The sequence below is a fragment of the Magnolia sinica genome, chromosome 6 (genome assembly GCF_029962835.1).
Source record: "Magnolia sinica isolate HGM2019 chromosome 6, MsV1, whole genome shotgun sequence".
Classification (NCBI taxonomy): domain Eukaryota; kingdom Viridiplantae; phylum Streptophyta; class Magnoliopsida; order Magnoliales; family Magnoliaceae; genus Magnolia; species Magnolia sinica.
Window position 1 is genome coordinate 99,348,243 of NC_080578.1, and position 18,431 is coordinate 99,366,673.

Genomic DNA, 18,431 nt, shown 5'->3' on the forward strand with positions numbered 1-18,431 from the left:
AATCAAGCAGATACGAAACTCAGGTGGACCACACCAAATGAAACAGTGGGGATTGCTCATTCGCAATTGGAAACTCTATCGGGACCACATAAGTATTGGATTAGGATGATATTTGTACCTGCCGTTTATCTCAATGGTAATAACCTTATGAACCGTTTGGATGACATATCAACATCATTGTCGGCTCAAGGAAGGTTTCTATAGTGAATGTTTCCTGTCGCGTGGCCCACGTGAGTTTCAGATCTGCCTTGTTTTTTACTCATCTCCAATTATGAACTTGAGAACTGATGGATGGAGTGAATTTCTCACGGGGGCATGTCTGTGGGCCCCACATCTGCTGACACCGAAACAGGAGTAGCATAGAGAATGGGACCAGAATCCTCCCAAACAAGCAAGTTTGTGAGGCCCCACCATGATGTACATGTAAAATCCACTCCTTCAATTAAGTTATATCCAGTACTTTGGGTAAAAGAAAATTCAGGGAGATCAATCTAGCCAGGGTGGGCCTACACTACAGGGAACAGTGGGGATGGAGGCGGATTGGGTACTCCCCCACCAGCACCTGGCTAGAGACTAACAGTCCTGTAAGGGTCTTTGCGGGGCCCACCATGATGTATATATTTTATCTTTACTCTATTTTTAGAGATCATTTTAAGGCATGAACCCCAAAGGGAGGAAGATTAAAGGAACTGTGGACCTGTCTCATTTTTTGGTTCATTTATTAAAATGACTCGAGAAAAGCATTGAACGGCGTGGATAAAACACTTACATCACAGTGGGCCCCACAGATCCCTGCCCTGAGGAAGCCGATTGCATCCTGAGTAAATCAGTACGCCTGGAGTACTGAGTAAACCCTGTGAGGTTCACCAAGATCTATGTATTTTATCTACTCTGTCCATTCATTTTTTTAGATTGATTTAAAACTTCCATGGCCCCCATGAAATTTTCAATGGTAGATGTTTAATTCACACTGTTTCTGGTAGTATGGTCCATTTAAGCTTTGGATATGCTTCATTTTTGGGCTAACGACTTAAACTTATCTTCAAAAATGTACGGACGGAGTGGATAAAATGCATGAATGCCTGTAGGACCCACTGAATTTACTCAGTACGCTAACTCTACTGAGTTACTCGGTACACAATACGACTTCCCGTTCGGGCGGGGGTAGGACGCAATCTGCGTCCGGTGGAGATTATGAAATGCATGTGTGTCGGAAGAGTATTGCGCAGTAACTCAGCACGCTAAGCGTACTGAGTAAACTCTGTGGGGTCCATCATAATTTATATATTTTATCCACTCCTTCCACTCCTATTACCAGATAATTTTATGGATTAAACCCAAAACTGAAGTATATCAAAAGCTCACGTGGACCACACCACTGGAAACAGTTTGAATTGAACATCTACCGTTGAAAATTTTTTGAGGGCCACTGAAGTTTTGGATCAAGCTTATATTTGTATTTCACTTTATCCATGCTTTTGTGATCTTATGAACATGTTGGATGATAAACAAACATCACTGTAGGGCCTAGCAAGGTTTTAATTGTGGAAATCATTATTCCTACTGTTTCATGTGCTATGGTCCACTTGAGCTTTGTATGTGCTTCAATTTTGGTTTCAAACACTTTAATGAGTTGGGAAAACTGATGGACGGCGTGGATAAACCACATACATTCATGGTGAACCCCACGGAGTTTACTCAGTATGCTTAGCGTGTTGAGTTACTACGCAATCCGCTTCCATGTGCGTCGGGCTCACCAAAGTATTTATATGGAATCCAACTGTTCAGCTATTTTAATGAGATGCCATCTAGACCGCTGGTCTGTTGGCCCCACAATTGATGCACCATTGCAAGAAAATCTGTTGGATAGGACCATCTTCATATTTAAATACGTGGCCTCCAAACAGAGAGTCAACAACTCAGATTCATAAACGGTCAGTCCATTTCATGTCGCCAATATAGCTACTCGGCCCTACTTTGCATATTTTCAAGCCAATGTTGGACCGTCCAACTTTTGAGCCTCTTGGGGAATGGATGCTGAAACCAACTAGTTGGACGGTCACTAACCCGAATTGTCATGATGGTCCATCTTATCATATTTTTTTCTTCTTTTTTTTTTTCACCCCTTGTTCCATCCACATTTTGGCGCATTATGTGGATGGTATGGATTAGCACGCATGACTGACACGTGTGTAGTGGATGTGTGGTTGTGAGGTGGCAATTATCAATTATCATGGGTAGGAATTCTTTGATGGATGAATGGTGTGATGAGAATATTGTGGATGGTCTCTTCCTTAGTGGGGCCAACGTAGCAATGAGTACAGTTGATGCAAAAATTTGGTTCACCGTTATCGAGCTCCGAGCACTCACATCGAGCCCCGTAAGCCTACACAGGAGAAAGACAAAGGAGACCTGGGCTAGAGCAGTGGACTCTCCAATGCCAAAGTAAGGCTAGGAATCTAGGTCTAAGTAGTATGGGTAGGTTTTGGGTGAGAGATTTTGCGTACTTGTTCCTATTGGTGCATCTCTTATTTATACCTTCTGGTAGGAGTAATCATGTCTGTCATTCTCTGCACGATTACCGCCATTAGGCGTGAATGATGCATGTGCTGATATTGGCAGTTACCTTACGACCGTATGCCGAAAACCACTCCTCATGTTCATTATTGGAGTTGATTCCTCAACGTCATTGTAGTCAACATTCTCATCCGAGCTGACCCTGAAGCCTAGGTTTGATCACATGTGACAGTCTGAGCCCATGGGTGGGATGATCCGGATCGCTAGTCGATAAGGGTCGGGTTAGAGGCAACTGGTGGAGTCTATAATGATTTTTTCCAAGTTGCAAGCTGATGTGAAAGCTCTACAAAAAAGCTTGGAAGCTGAACATTGATTGTTATGACCAGGTCGAAGTAGGCGAGCCACAACCGAGTCATGGTTCGACTCATTTAGTTTTGTTATCCGACCTTCTATCTTGCTCAACTGACCAGGTTGGGCTTCCCTCAATTGAGGTCCGGGTGTGCTTGTTTTGGGGAGGCCACTCAATCGGCCAAGCCAAATTTACGCCTATCGGGATCGCCCTATATTTCCCCGTAACAAGTACGAAGACCTAAAAAGAAAAAGTATTGTGTCCAGGCCATTGGACCATAAGGTATGGTCTACCTAGTGGATAACCTCTAACCTATTAAGTGAATGTAAAATCCAAACCTTTCAATGGATTGATCCCACCGTAAAAAGCATCTTAATGTAAAAATAAGCCCCATCTGTCTATCAGGAGGGCCAAAAGATAAATAATAATTTCTAGACATTGATAAATATAAAAATACTAGTGTGACCCATTTGATTAGCAAATGTGGCTGATTTTTATAATGAATGATTCTCATGATGAGCCCAACCTATTAAATGTGTTGGATTTTTCTTGAAGATGAAAGTTTGGAAATTATCTTTTGGAGGGACCATAACTCATGGTCCAAACGGTTGGACTTGAGAACGCCTTTAAAAGTAGTCCAAACGCGTGTTAAAAGCAATTTGATTCCAATCCCTTTACGAAATATTTAATACTCTGGCAGAGTATGATACTTCATACATATGAACCTAAATTACTTAGCGCCGACCGTCCAAGCTTTGGGAAGCACTGTAGATGAGCCACATCTTATCAGCATCTAGTGCATCCAATGAATTTGATTTTCTAGAGTGGGAGTATATCGTTTCTAGATTAGGCGACTCTGATTGACTTGTTATGTCCTGAGTCAGGAGTAACTGAGTCCGGGTCGACTCGTCCAACTTGGACAAGTCTTAAAACTGTGCTTAGGGGCTGGGCAGGTAAATGTGGGCCCTCTTAGTTAGAAAATGGCTCAAGTTAGTCTTGGGTTCTTATTAAACCAAATCAGTTCTTTCAGGGAGAGGGATGGGGTTTGGAATGTGGCAATGCCACTTAAGTCGGACTACTTTTAAAGGCGTTCTCATGTCCAATGGATCTCAAATAAACATCATTGTAGGCCTTAGTAAGGTTTCAATGGTGTCATTGTGCCCACTTTTTTCTATGGTGGGGTCCACTTGAACTTTGGATCTTCCTAATTATTCGTATAATGCCTAAGTAGTTTAAAGATATTTATTTTTTATTTTTATTTTTATGTTTTACCCACACTAACACTGCATTGGGTATTCAAGCCCATGACCTCTCCTGAAACTCTAATCTGTCTGCCACTGAGCTATGATTAGGGACCTAGACTAGAGAAAACGACCACAGTTGAATTGAACAAGGGTACATACAAATAGCAAAAACAGCCACGTTTTGGGCAGACTCTTCATCTGGCCTGGACGAAGGGTCAGAACGTGCTAGGTTATATATATACGTACAATAAGTCCCCACACTAATCAACGGTGGGTATTCAGTCATAAACGTGCTATGGCTCACCTGAATTCTGGATAAGGTATGAATGGCCAAGACTGGCAATGGATCAACATGGGTTCGTTGCGACGAACCAAATCAGTCAACAATAAGTCATCCCGAAAATCCAAAGAGACTCGCTTTCCGTCCAGCAAGAAATTTCACGGCACCTTCCTTCCAATCATAAAAATCAGCAGCAGCAGGCTTACTTGCTAGTTTGCATCGTCAGTGATAATTTTGGTACGCTGCAACCCGTTTTCTTTTATTTTTTTTTCCTTCGCTATTTAGTTTCTTTGATTGCATCAAATATTGTCAAACTTCATGAGATTTTGTATAATTAAGAAATATCATTATCATTGTGCGACAAACATGCACACAGAGCTCTGAGTTTTTTTTTTTTTTTTTGTTTATTTTATTTTAATGTGCATTTATTTTCACATAAATGAGTTGCTTCTAAAAGCCTTGAAACAGAGAATTCAGCCAGGTATATCTTCCTTCCTTTTTCTTTTTCTTGTTTTTCTTCTTGAAGAAAACAAACATTATTTGATTTCCGATAACCGTCCAATCTGAAATTAAGAAGTATCATGATATTTGTGCAATAAACGCACATTGACTTCTGAATTTTTCTTAATTTCTCTATGAATTTATATTCATAGAAACGAATTGCTTCTAAAAGCCTTAAAACAGAGAATTCAGCTGGTATATCTTCCTTTCCTATTTCTTTTTCTTCTTCTTCTAGAAGAAAATAGATATGATTTGATTTCAGATAATGGTAGATCTGAAATCAAGAAATATCATGATATTTGTGCAACAAATGAACACTAAGTTCTGAGTTTTTTCTTAATTTCTCTGTGCATTTCTATTCACAGAAACGAGTTGTTTTTAAAAGCCTCCAAATAAAGAATTCAACAGGGGGTATCTGCCTTCCCCTTTTCTTTTTCTTCTTCCTCTTGAAGAAAATAAATATAATTTGATCCCAGACAATGGTCAGATCTGAAATCAAGATATATCATGATATTTGTGTAACAAATGCATACTGGCTTCTAAGTTTTCTTAATTTATCTATGCATTTATGTTCACAGAAACAAGTTGCTTCTAAAAGCCTTCAAACAAAGAATTCAACTGGGTATGTCTTCTTTTCCCTTTTCTTTTTTGCTTCTTCTTGAAGAGAATGGATATGATTTAATTTCAGATAGTGGTCAGATCTAAAATCAAGAAATATCATGATATTTGTGCAACAAACGCACACTGACTTCTGATTTTTTTTCTTAATTTATTTGTGCATTTATGTTCACGTAAACAAGTTGCTTCTAAAAGCCTTGAAATAGAGAATTCAAGGCTTTTAGAATAGAATGATATTTATGTCTTCTTTTCCCTTTTCCTTTTTTCTTCTTCTTGAAGAGAATAGATATGTTTTAATTTCATATAGTGGTCAGATCTAAAATCAAGAAATATCATGATATTCGTGCAACAAACGCACACTGACTTCTGATTTTTTTCTTAATTTATCTGTGCATTTATGTTCACATAAACAAGTTGCTTCTAAAAGCCTTGAAACAGAGAATTCAGCTGGGTATATCTTCCTTCCCCCCATTTTTTGGTTCTTCTTCTTGAAGAAAATATATATGATTTGATTTCAGGCAATGGTCAGATCTAAAATCAAGAAATATCATGATATTTGTGCAACAAACGCACACTGACTTCTGAGTTTTTTTGAATTTATCTGTGCATTTATGTTCACAGAAACAAGTTGCTTAAAGCCTTGAAACAGAAAATTCAACTGGGTATATCTTCCTTCCCCTAAATAGATATGATTTGATTTTAGAATATGGTCAGATCTGAAATTTATCTGAAATGAAGAAACATCATGATATTTGTGCAACAAACGCACACTAACTTCTGAGTTTTTCTTAATTTCTCTGTGAATTTCTGTTCACAGAAATGAGTTGTTTCTAAAAGCCTTGAAACAGAGAATTCCATTGCGTATATCTTCCTTTTCGTTTTCTTTTTCTTTTTCTTCTTGAAGAAAATAGATATGATTTGATTTCAGATAGTGGTCAGATCTGAAATCAAGAAAATCACGATATTCGTGCAACAAATCCACACTGACTTCTGAGTTTTTCTTAATTTCTTTTTACATTTTTGTTCACAAAAACGAGTTGCTTCTAAAAGCCTTGAAACAAAGAATTCTACTGCGTATATCCTCCTTTACCTTTCTTTTTCTTCTTTTTCTTGAAGAAAATATATATGATTTGATTTCAGATAGTAGTAAGATCTGAAATCAAGAAATATATATTTGTGCAACAAATGCACACTGACTTCTGAGTTGCTCCTAATTTCTATGTGCATTTTTGTTCACAGAAACGAGTTGCTTCTAAAAGCCTTGAAACAGAGAATTCAGTTGGGTATATATTCATTCCCCTTTTCTTTTTCTTCTTCTTCTTGAAGAAAATAGATATGATTTGATTTCAGATAAAGGTTGGATTAGAAATCAAGAAATATCATGATATTTGTGCAACAAAAGCACACTAAATTATAAGTTTTCTTAATTTCTTTGTGCATTTCTGTTTACAGAAATGAGTTGCTTCTAAAAGCCTTGAAACAGAGAATTCAGCAGGGTATATCTTCCTTCCCCCTTTCTTTTTCTTCTTCTTCTTGGAGAAAATAGATATGATTTGATTTCGGATAATGGTCGGATTTGAAATCAAGAAATATCATGATATTTGTGCAACAAACACACACTGACTTATGAGTTTTTCTTAATTTATCTATGCGTTTATGTTCACAGAAACAAGTTTCTTCTAAAATCCTTGAAACAGAGAATTCAGCTGGGTATATCTTCCTTTCCCTTTTCTTTGTTTCTTCTTCTTGAAGAAAATGGATATGATTTAATTTCAAATAGTGGTCAGATCTGAAATCAAGAAATATCATGATATTTGTGCAATAAACATAAGCTGACTTCTGAGTTTTTCTTAATTTATCTGTGCATTTATGTTCACAGAAACAAGTTGCTTCTAAAAGCCTTAAAACAGAGAATTCAACTGTGTATATCTTCTTTCCCCCCCATCCCCCTTTTTTTCTTCTTCTTCGTGAAGAAAATAGATATGATTTGATTTCAGATAATGGTCAGAATCTGAAATTTATCCAAAATCAAGAAATATCATGATATTTGTGCAACAAACACACACTGAATTTTGAGTTTTTCTTAATTTTTGTGTGCATTTCTATTCACAGAAACGAGTTGCTTCTAAAAGCCTTAAAACAGAGAATTCAGCTGGGTATATCTTCCTTCCCCTTTTCTTTTTCTTCTTCTTCTTGAAGAAAATAGATATGATTTAATTTTAGATAATGGTCAGATCTGAATCAAGAAATATCATGATTTTGTGCAACAAATGCACACTGACTTCTGAGTTTTTCTTAATTTCTTTATGCATTTCTGTTCACAAAACAAGTTGCTTCTATAAACCTTGAAATAGAGAATTCAGTTGGGTATATCTTCCTTCCCCTTTTCCCTTTCTTCTTCTTTTTAAAGAAAATAGATATGATTTGATTTCAGATAATGGTCAGATCTTCCTAATTAATGTTTTGATGGGAAGCAAATAGGTGTAGGACACAATAATGACCAAAAACCACATAGATCTAACCATCAGTGGGCCACACCACATAGAATACTGAAAAATCACCTAAAAAACCTCCAACTTCTATTTGGTCTCGCCCCACTTTATGATTGAATTGACATGATTTTTAGCGTGTCCCTATTGTTGATGTGTCAAATCTGTCAGTAATAGGATCTATTGATGGCATCGACAGACCACTCGATTCTATTAAGTAGATGTCGATGCCATTAACGAATGTGTGATCCCACCGAGAAAATACAAAAATTATATGTTGATTGCTGGATTAATTTAAAGGTGTTACTCGAGATCTTCGCGGGGTGTCGATGCCATTGACCGATCTTCGAGGGGTTGTCGATGCCATTGAAGGTCCCATAAAAAAATGTGCATAGAATTGCGTAAGTGCGCTACTTTAAACACATTATGTCCACGATAATATATATATATATATATATATATATATATATATATATATATATATATATATATATATATATATATATATATATATATATATATATATATGGGATGTAATTGGGATCAGGTTATTGCTAAGGTGTATTAGGGCTTTCTAAATCATTCTTCAGGATTTAAGGGCATAGTTAGGGATTGAAGGAGATTTGAGGTTTATTCGAATCAATAAGAATATTATCTCTTGTAATTTTTGTTTTCATAGTTCATTACTTGTCGCTTTGTGCCGTGACTTTTTTTCAAAAAAGATTTTTTCCATGTAAAATTTGAATTGTTCTTGTTTAGGCTTGCTTGTGCTATTGTGTGTACTTTGCTTGATTCCGTTCTGTGTGCTTCTATGGTTCCGAACAATCCCATCATTGTGGTTGAGTGCAGTTGTTGGATGTTAGATGTGATACACATACAGTGTCGACCTCACAGGTTTGTTCGGTCTACAATTGATGCACCCTGAAAGAAAATATGTTGGACATGATGATCTTCATATTTAAACTAGTAGCCTAGCCTGCAAATAGATGGTCACAATCAAAGATGCAACAACGGTAAATTTCATGTCAACAAGATGTGGATACTCGGCCCTAGTACGGGTTAGATACTTCTAAACCAATGTTGGACCATCCAAATTTTAGGCCTCATGAAGTATGGATCAAAGAAATCAAACTGGTTGGATACACATAATTTCATCCCTTAAAATCTGGACAACATGACATTTTCTAACCTTATATTCAATGTGCACTAACGCGAATGGTCACGGATCATCCGATTAGTGTGATTTTCATCCCATGCTCCAACGACATTGGGGTGCATTGTTTGAATGGTATAGATCGGCATGCATGGATGACATGTGTGTAGTGGATGTGTGGCTGCACCAGGATGAGGCATCAATTATTGCGGGAGAATTCTTTGATGGTTGGATGATGTGATGAGAAAGTTGTAGTACACAAGGTATGGTACACCGACCAGATAACTTCTATCCTATTAATTGAATGTAAAATCCAACCCTTCCATTAAGTTGGCCCCGTTATGAGGATTACCTTGTGCAAAAACCAGGCCATCTGTCCATCAGCTGGACCACAAGATTGATGCTCATTTCTAAGCACTGATAAATAGTAAAATACAAGTGTGGTCTGTTTTTTATGTCTCAAATTTGTTAGCAATAGGGTCTATTGATGCCATCGACATACTACTCGATGCCATCGAGAAAATTCAAAAAAGCTATGCTGATTGTTGAAATGTTTTGGTGTTACTACTCGACGACATCAAAGGAGTTTGATGCCATCGACATATCCTCGATGGGTCGTCGATTCCATCGACAGATCTTCAATGGGTGATTGAAGACATCGAAGGTCCCATCGAATATATGCACAGAATTGCGTAAGTGTGGGATTTGTTTTCTATTCCAGGTGTAACACTATATATATCAAGTGTAATCGGGATTTCGATGTGAGAGAAGTATTTAAGGCTTTCCAATTCATTTTAAAGGGTTCAATGACATAGCTAGGGCTTGTGAAGTAGACTTGAGGCTTGTTCGAATCAATAAGACTTTATCTCTTGTAATTTTTATTTTCATAGTGCATTACTCATCGCTTTGTGTCGTGGTTTTTTCTTGAAGGGTTTTTCCACGTAAAATTTGGATTGTTATTGTTTGGACTTGGTTTTATGATTGTGTGTACTTTGCTTGATTCGTCTCTAGGTATTTTTGCGGTTTTCAACAAGTGGTATCAGAGGTAATGTTAAGAAGTAGATCGAATATGAAAACAATGTATTAATGGCATCTAACCCGAAGTTCGATGTAAAAAAATATTCTGATAAAAATAATTTTAAACTATGAAAAGTTAAGATGAATGGTATCTTAGTTCAAAGAATATTAGATAATGCTCTCCTTGAAAAGTGACCCGAATATATGACAGAAGAAGAATGCAATAAGATGAATATAAAAGTTAGAACATCTATCAAATTGTGCTTAATAGATGAGGTCCTCTATAACGTTATGAGAGAGAAAACTGCAACAAGTAAATGAGCTAAATTAGAGAATATCTATGCTAAGAAATCTCTTAAAAATCACTTGTATTTGAAGCTACAGTTGTTCAATCTAAAGACGACGGAAGGGGCTAACATTGAGGCCCACATTAGTAACTTCAATAGATTGATTTGCAAATTGTTGGATGTGGAAGAGACGATGAAAGATAGGGATCGGACATGTATTCTATTGAATTCTCTCCTAGTGTCATATAAGTCATTCAAAGACTCTTTGTGCATCGGTAGAATGACCATTAGCGTTGAGACCGTTATCTCAGTCGTTCAATCAAAGGCGATAGTGTAATGCCTCGAGTTTTCGGAACCCGAGTATACGACTCGTTTTCCAAAGACCTAAGTGTTAACCTTTAAAGATAGTCAAATTCAGATATTTTTTTTCTCTTTTTCTTTAAGAGTTAACAGTTTAGTAGAAGATGGACAAATCAAACATAAAGGAAAATTTGTACTTACATTCAGAATATACGAGCGACTGCCCATAATGGCTTATACAAACCAATGTCTCTATATTAACAAATATAAGAATTACATAATTTACACATGAGAAATAATAAAATGCATATAAACTTGAGCCCCAAGATCACACAGTTTCTCTTGGCAAATACAGCAATGCATCCCTGATAATCGTACCCTGCCCTTTATCAATCTGAACGTGAATATCTTTTAAGCTACTATATTACCTGTACGGTTATATATTTGATGAATGAGTGGCCAACTCAGTATGAATTCTCCTCAAGATTACACACCACCGCCTTAGATAAGTTTAGTTTAAAAACATAACAAGGCATACAAAACAATACAAGAATACAATCTTAATTAATACATGGATGTATGAGTGCACATCAACTAGGGATGCTCATCCAGTTGACTTTTGGGAAAAACCCAAGCATATGGCCGACCACCAGCGAAAGTACATAGTAAATGCGTAGTGTCAAACTCACCAAAGGTGGGTTGATAGTCGATGGTCTGGGAGCTAGTGAAACGATACCATGACTAAGGGCACATGCTATAGCATCCAGAATTAGCCACCCGTCGTTGCCCGTATGCTATGGATGCATGATTAGCCCAACCGCTATTATTCCATTTGCAACCAGCCTGTTTAATAAAACTCAAAGATCACTACGGGGGACTCATCACCCAGCGTAGGCTGACAGCTTGGACATAGTGTCCCATTCCGCCATCCCCGACTCATGAGATTCCCACCTTATGATGTTTAATAAAACTCATCGACTAGCGATCAATCAAAATTCAATACAAGGGAAAATTACCACCACATGGTTGTATAGGAATGAACCGTCGAAGACGTAAGGGCAAATACCAAGTCTTGGGATAAAAATAACTCGGTGCGGTAAAAGGGCGTATGGTATAAATACTAAATCGAGATAATTGGGCAACGTTAAATCGGGGCGATAAAGAGTTCTTCCCAAGGACACGAAGGCGAAAACATCCTATGGATGGTAAACCCACCTTAATAATTCACCACAAAAAATAACATCCAAGTCAAGGGTCTATTTCTAACACAATCTGTCTTGTTACACCCTAAGTGTGGTCTCACATACATAAGTGGAGTTTTTTTACATATTAATGGAGTGAATTGGATTCTATAGGTGACTTACAAACAAATCATTGACATGTAGAGGTGTGTGGGTACAACATGCAAGTTATGTGTTGATAATAAAATTTAAACTTATCACTAAAGATTATGAAATCAAGCATAAACTAACAAGTAAAGTAAAACTCAAAATGTAGGGTTTAACGATCATCGCATGTGAACATAATCTATGAGCTACCAACTAAAATGGGTACCTAGCATGAAAAGTTTAGTGTTTATTTCAACATGGTTTGCAAATTATCATTCATAAATCAATGTAAGCTAACCGATATGGTTTGGTATTTTAATACAATAATCAAAGTTCTAAGCTAATAATCATAATCTAAATGGAAACTATCCTTGGACTAACTTGGAGATGGAAAGCTTAAGGCGAAAAGTCATCACCTCATGTTTCGAATCGCCTACAACGTTAATAGGAAGTGTGTATACCCTTAGAGTCTTCTCGAGATAGACTTGACTCGAATCGCCTCCAACTCGAACAAAATGAAAGTGCAATGTTAGGCTACATCTTAATTAAGATTAGGAAATCAATCTACCAACTAAAATTCTAATTTAAACTCTACTGTGAGGTGGGAGGAAAGACGTACCTAGTTGACTCAAGTTGAATCAACTAAGTTCGGCACCCAAGCTGACTCGGCTCCACTTAACCTCCAACCTTACTCTCGCTCACTCTCTTCCTTGCACCCCATAGGGTCTATGGACTTGCCCAACCAATGGGCCAACAGTATTACTCGGTCCCAAACTAAGTTGACTCAACTGTCACGTTTATTCTCTCTTCCTTCTCCCTTTCCTTCTTTCTCTTTTTCCTTCTCTTCTCCTTTCCCTTCTTCCTCTCTTCCCTCTCTCACTTTCTTCTTCACTCAGACCCATACACCAACAGGGTTGCTGGACCAAACCAGGCCCAACTCGTACACTAGACTCGACAGCGAGTCGGGTTGACTCGAAGGGTGCAAACACCCGATTCTCAACCCTTCTCAAACATTCTCTTCTTCTTTCATCTGCTTCTTCTTCTTCCTTTCTTCCAGCTAGAAACATCCAGCAATGGACATCAAGCCCAACCTGACTTGTGAAGTAGATTCGAGGCTTGTTCGATTTGATAAGACTCTATTTATTGTAATTTATGCTTTCATAGTGCATTATTTGTTGGTTTATGCCGTGGTTTTTTCCTGCAAGGGTTTTTCCATGTAAAATTCGGATTGTTATTATTTGGACTTGGTTGTGCAATTGTGTGTACTTTGCTTAATTGGTCTCTAGGTGTTTTTACAATTTCTAACATGGTCCACTTGATGAGCCATGTTTATGCTCATTTTCAATGCCCTGACATGGCCTAATAAAACATTGTCATATGGTGACATTACATGTTTAGCACTCACAAAGACGTAGACACATTGGGAGAAATATTTAGTTGATATTCTTTCAGCATTGCGCATTTCATTATTATTGGGATGAGGCCATAAACCTTTACTCATGCCTTTAAAGGAATGAATCATGGCATGCCATGTGCCCATGACTAACGTGTCATTTTTATAAGGCAGCCTACTTGGCACATCTAATGCTTCTGGTTGTGCCCCTGCCATAAAATGATTTGGAAAAGATATATGGACAGTACGGATAAAATAGATACATCAATCTTTGTTGGCTGCATAGCTCGATCTGAAACTTGAAACCTATTTGACATAAAGACCATGGGCACATTTCTTTGTTTTTCCAAGGGCAGCTGGCCAAATCTCAACCTTCCACTGTTTTCTCTTATGTTATGACAAAATCTAAACCCTTGTAAATAGTAGTTCTTGCGATATGCATGGTAAAGATGAGATTTCCTAACTACCCTTAATTATAAGTACGGGTATTTCTATCTATTCAAGAAAAAAAATTATAACCTAATGAGTGGGTTGTTAAATCCAAAGTCTGTATTTAAAATATGAATTTAAAGTCTAAGTCAGAAAACTAGTATTGATTTTAAAACAGCAAGATTGTTAACCCACGTCTGAAATATTTGAAATATTTTAATTTGATATATTTACCCTTGTCCCCACGTAAAACAGCCATGATTGAATCCCTAACATTAAAAACTTTACGATGTATGTGTTTTATCGATTCTGTAAATCCCAAAAGTGAATCGGATCCAAACCCAGCTGGACCACGCCACAGGAAAACAGTGGTGATGGAAGGCCCACCATTAAAAACTTATCAAGATCCATTGTAATATATATTTGCCTTCTAACCTGTTGATTACGTTACACGGACTGGATGAGGGGAAAATACATATCATCTTGATCAATGACTTTTGGGGCCGCAAAAGTTTTCAATAGTCGGCTCTCAATGACCACTATTTCCTATGTGGTCCATCTGATAGTCGAATCTGACTCATTTTTTGGACCTGGATGAGAGGAAAACACACGTATATCATCTTGATCCAAACCTTTTGGGGCCCTGAAAGTTTTCAATAGTGGGCGCTCAATGACCACTGTTTTCTATGGTGTGGTCCATTTGATATTGGGATCTGACTTAATTTTTGGCTATTTCTATAAAATGATAAGGAGAAATGGATGCATGGTGTAGATTTTTTAAAAAATACATTATTGTGGCCCCACGGCATCGACCAATAGCCATTCCGTTCGCAACTTCAGTAGGCAATCCCCATCCAGAAAGGTGACTCTGGTGTTTTTTTTTTTTTTAAAAAAAAAAAACAATAAATGCCATGTGTGGTATTTACATGTAAGTATATAGCTACATCATTAATAGTGGGCATTTCTGTTATTTAGGATTTTTATCCGAAAAGTCCTTGGAGGTGCTGATTTTCCAAAGAAACACCTCAAGCTTTCCTAGTTATCTCCCGAAGCATCCGGTGAATGAAAAGACTTATTTACCCTTATTCGTCAGAATGAACAAAAAATGAAAATTACACACGTAAAAAGTGATTACCCTTATTCGTGAGAATGAACAAATAATGGAAATTACAAGGATGTAATACATAAGCCAGCATGTGCCTGTCATAAATAGATCAGAAGAAGTCCAGAAAAACATCAATAAGATTCATCCAATTCGATTGATTGATTGGTCAATTGAGCAAACTGGTCAAGTCCATCGGTCGATTGGTCGATCGGATCAATCGATCAATCCAAATTCGGATTTAGATGAAATACTTGGTAGACAATTTCTACTCTGTTTGATCAATCAACCGGAACAAATTTGATTTTTTGGGTTTTAGTCTTTGGACGTTTTTGCACCCTTCCAATCAATCAACCAATCGATTGACGAAAAGCAAAAATTTATGTATTTTTAGTTTTGTTCCTTATTTGTTTAGGTCTTCTCTAATTACATCATAGGTGTCATGCTCCGAACTCGGAAACCGGGCTCACAAAATTTTTGATCACCGAATCCGGCACCGACAGCCTCCATAGTATCCCATTCTCGGCTCCCGATACCTATACACCAGGTTCCGATCCTGGAATCCTCAAGGAGGATTTCAAATATGATTTTAATTCAGTATAAGCATAACCCACGAACAATAACCACAAGAACACCATCACAAAATACAATATGATCAAAAACTTTGTATACAGTGCGTATGAAAGGAAATATAAGATAATGATAATAACAGAAACTCCAAAAGCTCGGCTGCACACTTTAACTGCCACAAGGCTATGGTTGCGTCATGACATCACCTACATGCATCAATCGTGCATAAGCTTATAGAAAGCTTAGAGGGTGGTGTAAGTGTGTGCGCAATATAAGCGTGCTCAGAATGCAAAGTCAGAGTAATGCGGAATCATGCTGGTGAGTACATGAATGCAATCAGCCGTACCAAGGCTATGCGGTGCAGGATATGAATGCTATCGGCCATAACACAGCCATGCGATGCGAAATGCAACTCAAGCATGTCAATCCTCATCATATATCAGTACAGCTCTCATTTTGGATAATCACTGGGGTTTAGTACACTCCAAATGGCATTGCCACTCTCCCAGCCGCACAATCCAAGTGAGCGTAAGAAACCTCACTATCCGTCTGGCCAATAGTCTGTCAATACCTATCTGGCACGTCGATAGCGGACCCATTCACGAGCTGGTCAAACTCAGCCTACTATTGGCCCCTACCCTTAGGTGAGTAAGGCCACACCCATTTTCAACCAACCACGACATAGTGGGAGACGCGGCATCCTAGTATTTGGCCCTCGTGCGCTCATATGTCCACTCGGTCTCGACGTTGGAGTCATCCTCTGGTACCATCAAGTTAAGGGATTTTCATCCACGGACATCTATGGCGCCCCGATGCTAGAAACAATATTTTCGGTATCCAAATCTGGCCACCCACAATGTATCTGTGGAGGCAATGGCCCTGATGTCGCTAGGGCATACAGTAATCATGTCATACAAATGCGAAGTGCGTGAATCACACTACCAGTCATGCAAGAATCCTGTGTGTACTGCGCGCTCATGAAGGGCGACTCTGCCTATTAGGGAGCCCATAAACAATCTGCCCGAAGGCATATGCTATGATCAGTCACTCCTCATATCAAGCATACATATGATGCGTATGAGCATGAATCATGGATCTATACTAAACATATTATATGGTGATGGACTCTGCTCATAACGAAGATGGGCTTAGACGGCCTACACACTATAAGTATGGGCCTATCAATGGGCTAGGGAGAGTGACAATGCAGAAATTTAACCAACATCATCTTTACAATGTAGGCATCAAACCATCATTGCTCCCCAAGGCACGACCTGCCATGAACATCATTACATAAACCATGGAGAAATCACATATTGCAATGGGCCTTATGTACATCCCATTGGGCCTCAACCCAAGAGCTCCAAATACATCAAATGGACCGCATCACATGGGCCTTATATTCGTCAAGTGGGCCGCATCAATGGGCCGCACTAATGGGCCTTATGTACATTACAATGGGCCATAACCCATGGGCTTTGAATACATCAAATGGGCCCTCATATGGCAAGTGGGCCACATCATGTGGGTCATACGTACATCAAATGGGCTACGCCAATAAGCCCTATGTATATCAAATGGGCCACACCCAAATATAAGTGGTGATAATAAGTTCCACCATTAAAATTCCCAAGACCGGCCATAACATTTATTTCCCATCCATTCCGATCATAGGGTCACACGGTCCTGAATTAAGAGGAAAAACAAATTTTCTACTAATCCAAAACTTCGATATTCCTAAGGGATTCCAATGGTAGACGTTCAATCCTCACTGTGCAGTGTGGTCCACTTGATAAATAGATCTATCTTATTTTTATCTCAAGCCTTAAAACTATCTTTCAAAAATGGTTGGACGGTTTGGATACAACACATGCACTATGGTGGGTCCCATAGGGATGGATGGCATAGATGAATCACATACCTCATGTGGAGATCCACATTGATGAGAGGTGTGGATACAATACATACATCAGTGGGTCCCATGTGGGGCCCACCATAATGTTTATTTTCCACCCAACCTGTGGATAAGGTCACATAGACCTAGGGCCCACCGTAATATTTATTTTCCACCCATCCTGTTGATAAGGTCACATGGACCCGGGGCCCACCATAATGTTTATCTATCATCCAATCTGTTGATAGGGTCACACATACCCTGAAGAAGAGGAAAAACAAATTTCAAAATGATCCAAAACTTCTGTGATTACCCAAAAGGGTTTCAATGATAGACGTTTAATCCTCACTATTCCCTGTGATGTGGGCCACCTAAGCTATGTACATGACTGATTTTTGTGGCGGCCCGCTGCCCTGAGGGGGGCCTACCAAATGTAAGGTGTTGATGTACGACACATATCACGGTGGGGCCTACGAATGGAACCCCTGCCTGTCAGATTGAGTATGTTTCAGTGTGTGGAATCATCAGGTGGGTTTTAACGGTAGAAAACACTATTTCTTATGCTATAGCCCGCCAGATAGTCAGATTGAGTTCATTTTTTTCAGCTCAACGTCTAAAATGAGCTGAGGAATGGGTTGGACGGTGTGGATCAGCCCCATACATTAAGGTGGGTCCTACATGGGTGGCCCATCCCAAACGAATATAAATCCTCTCTTTTTTTTCCTTTTTTTTTTGCTCGTTAGTACATACCCATGTTAGTACACGCACTCCATGTTAACCACCACACCCTGTCCAGCATCCAGGACGTTGGACGGCATGGATAAACACATCATTGTGTTGGGTCCCACATGGACGTGGCCCACACATCAAGGTGGGTCCCACATGAACGTGGCCCACCTAATTGGAACCAATCTGATACTTGTGTTTTTCCTTCATCTTGACCGTCCAATAGACCCGCTA

General features: G+C 38.5%; 1 protein-coding gene across 1 annotated transcript in view; it reads left to right on the forward strand.

The window, feature by feature from the left end:
- Nucleotides 1-18,431, forward strand: part of LOC131249238 (probable disease resistance protein At5g63020) — a 47,475-nt gene that overhangs the window by 16,664 nt on the left and 12,380 nt on the right. The window lies entirely within an intron of this gene.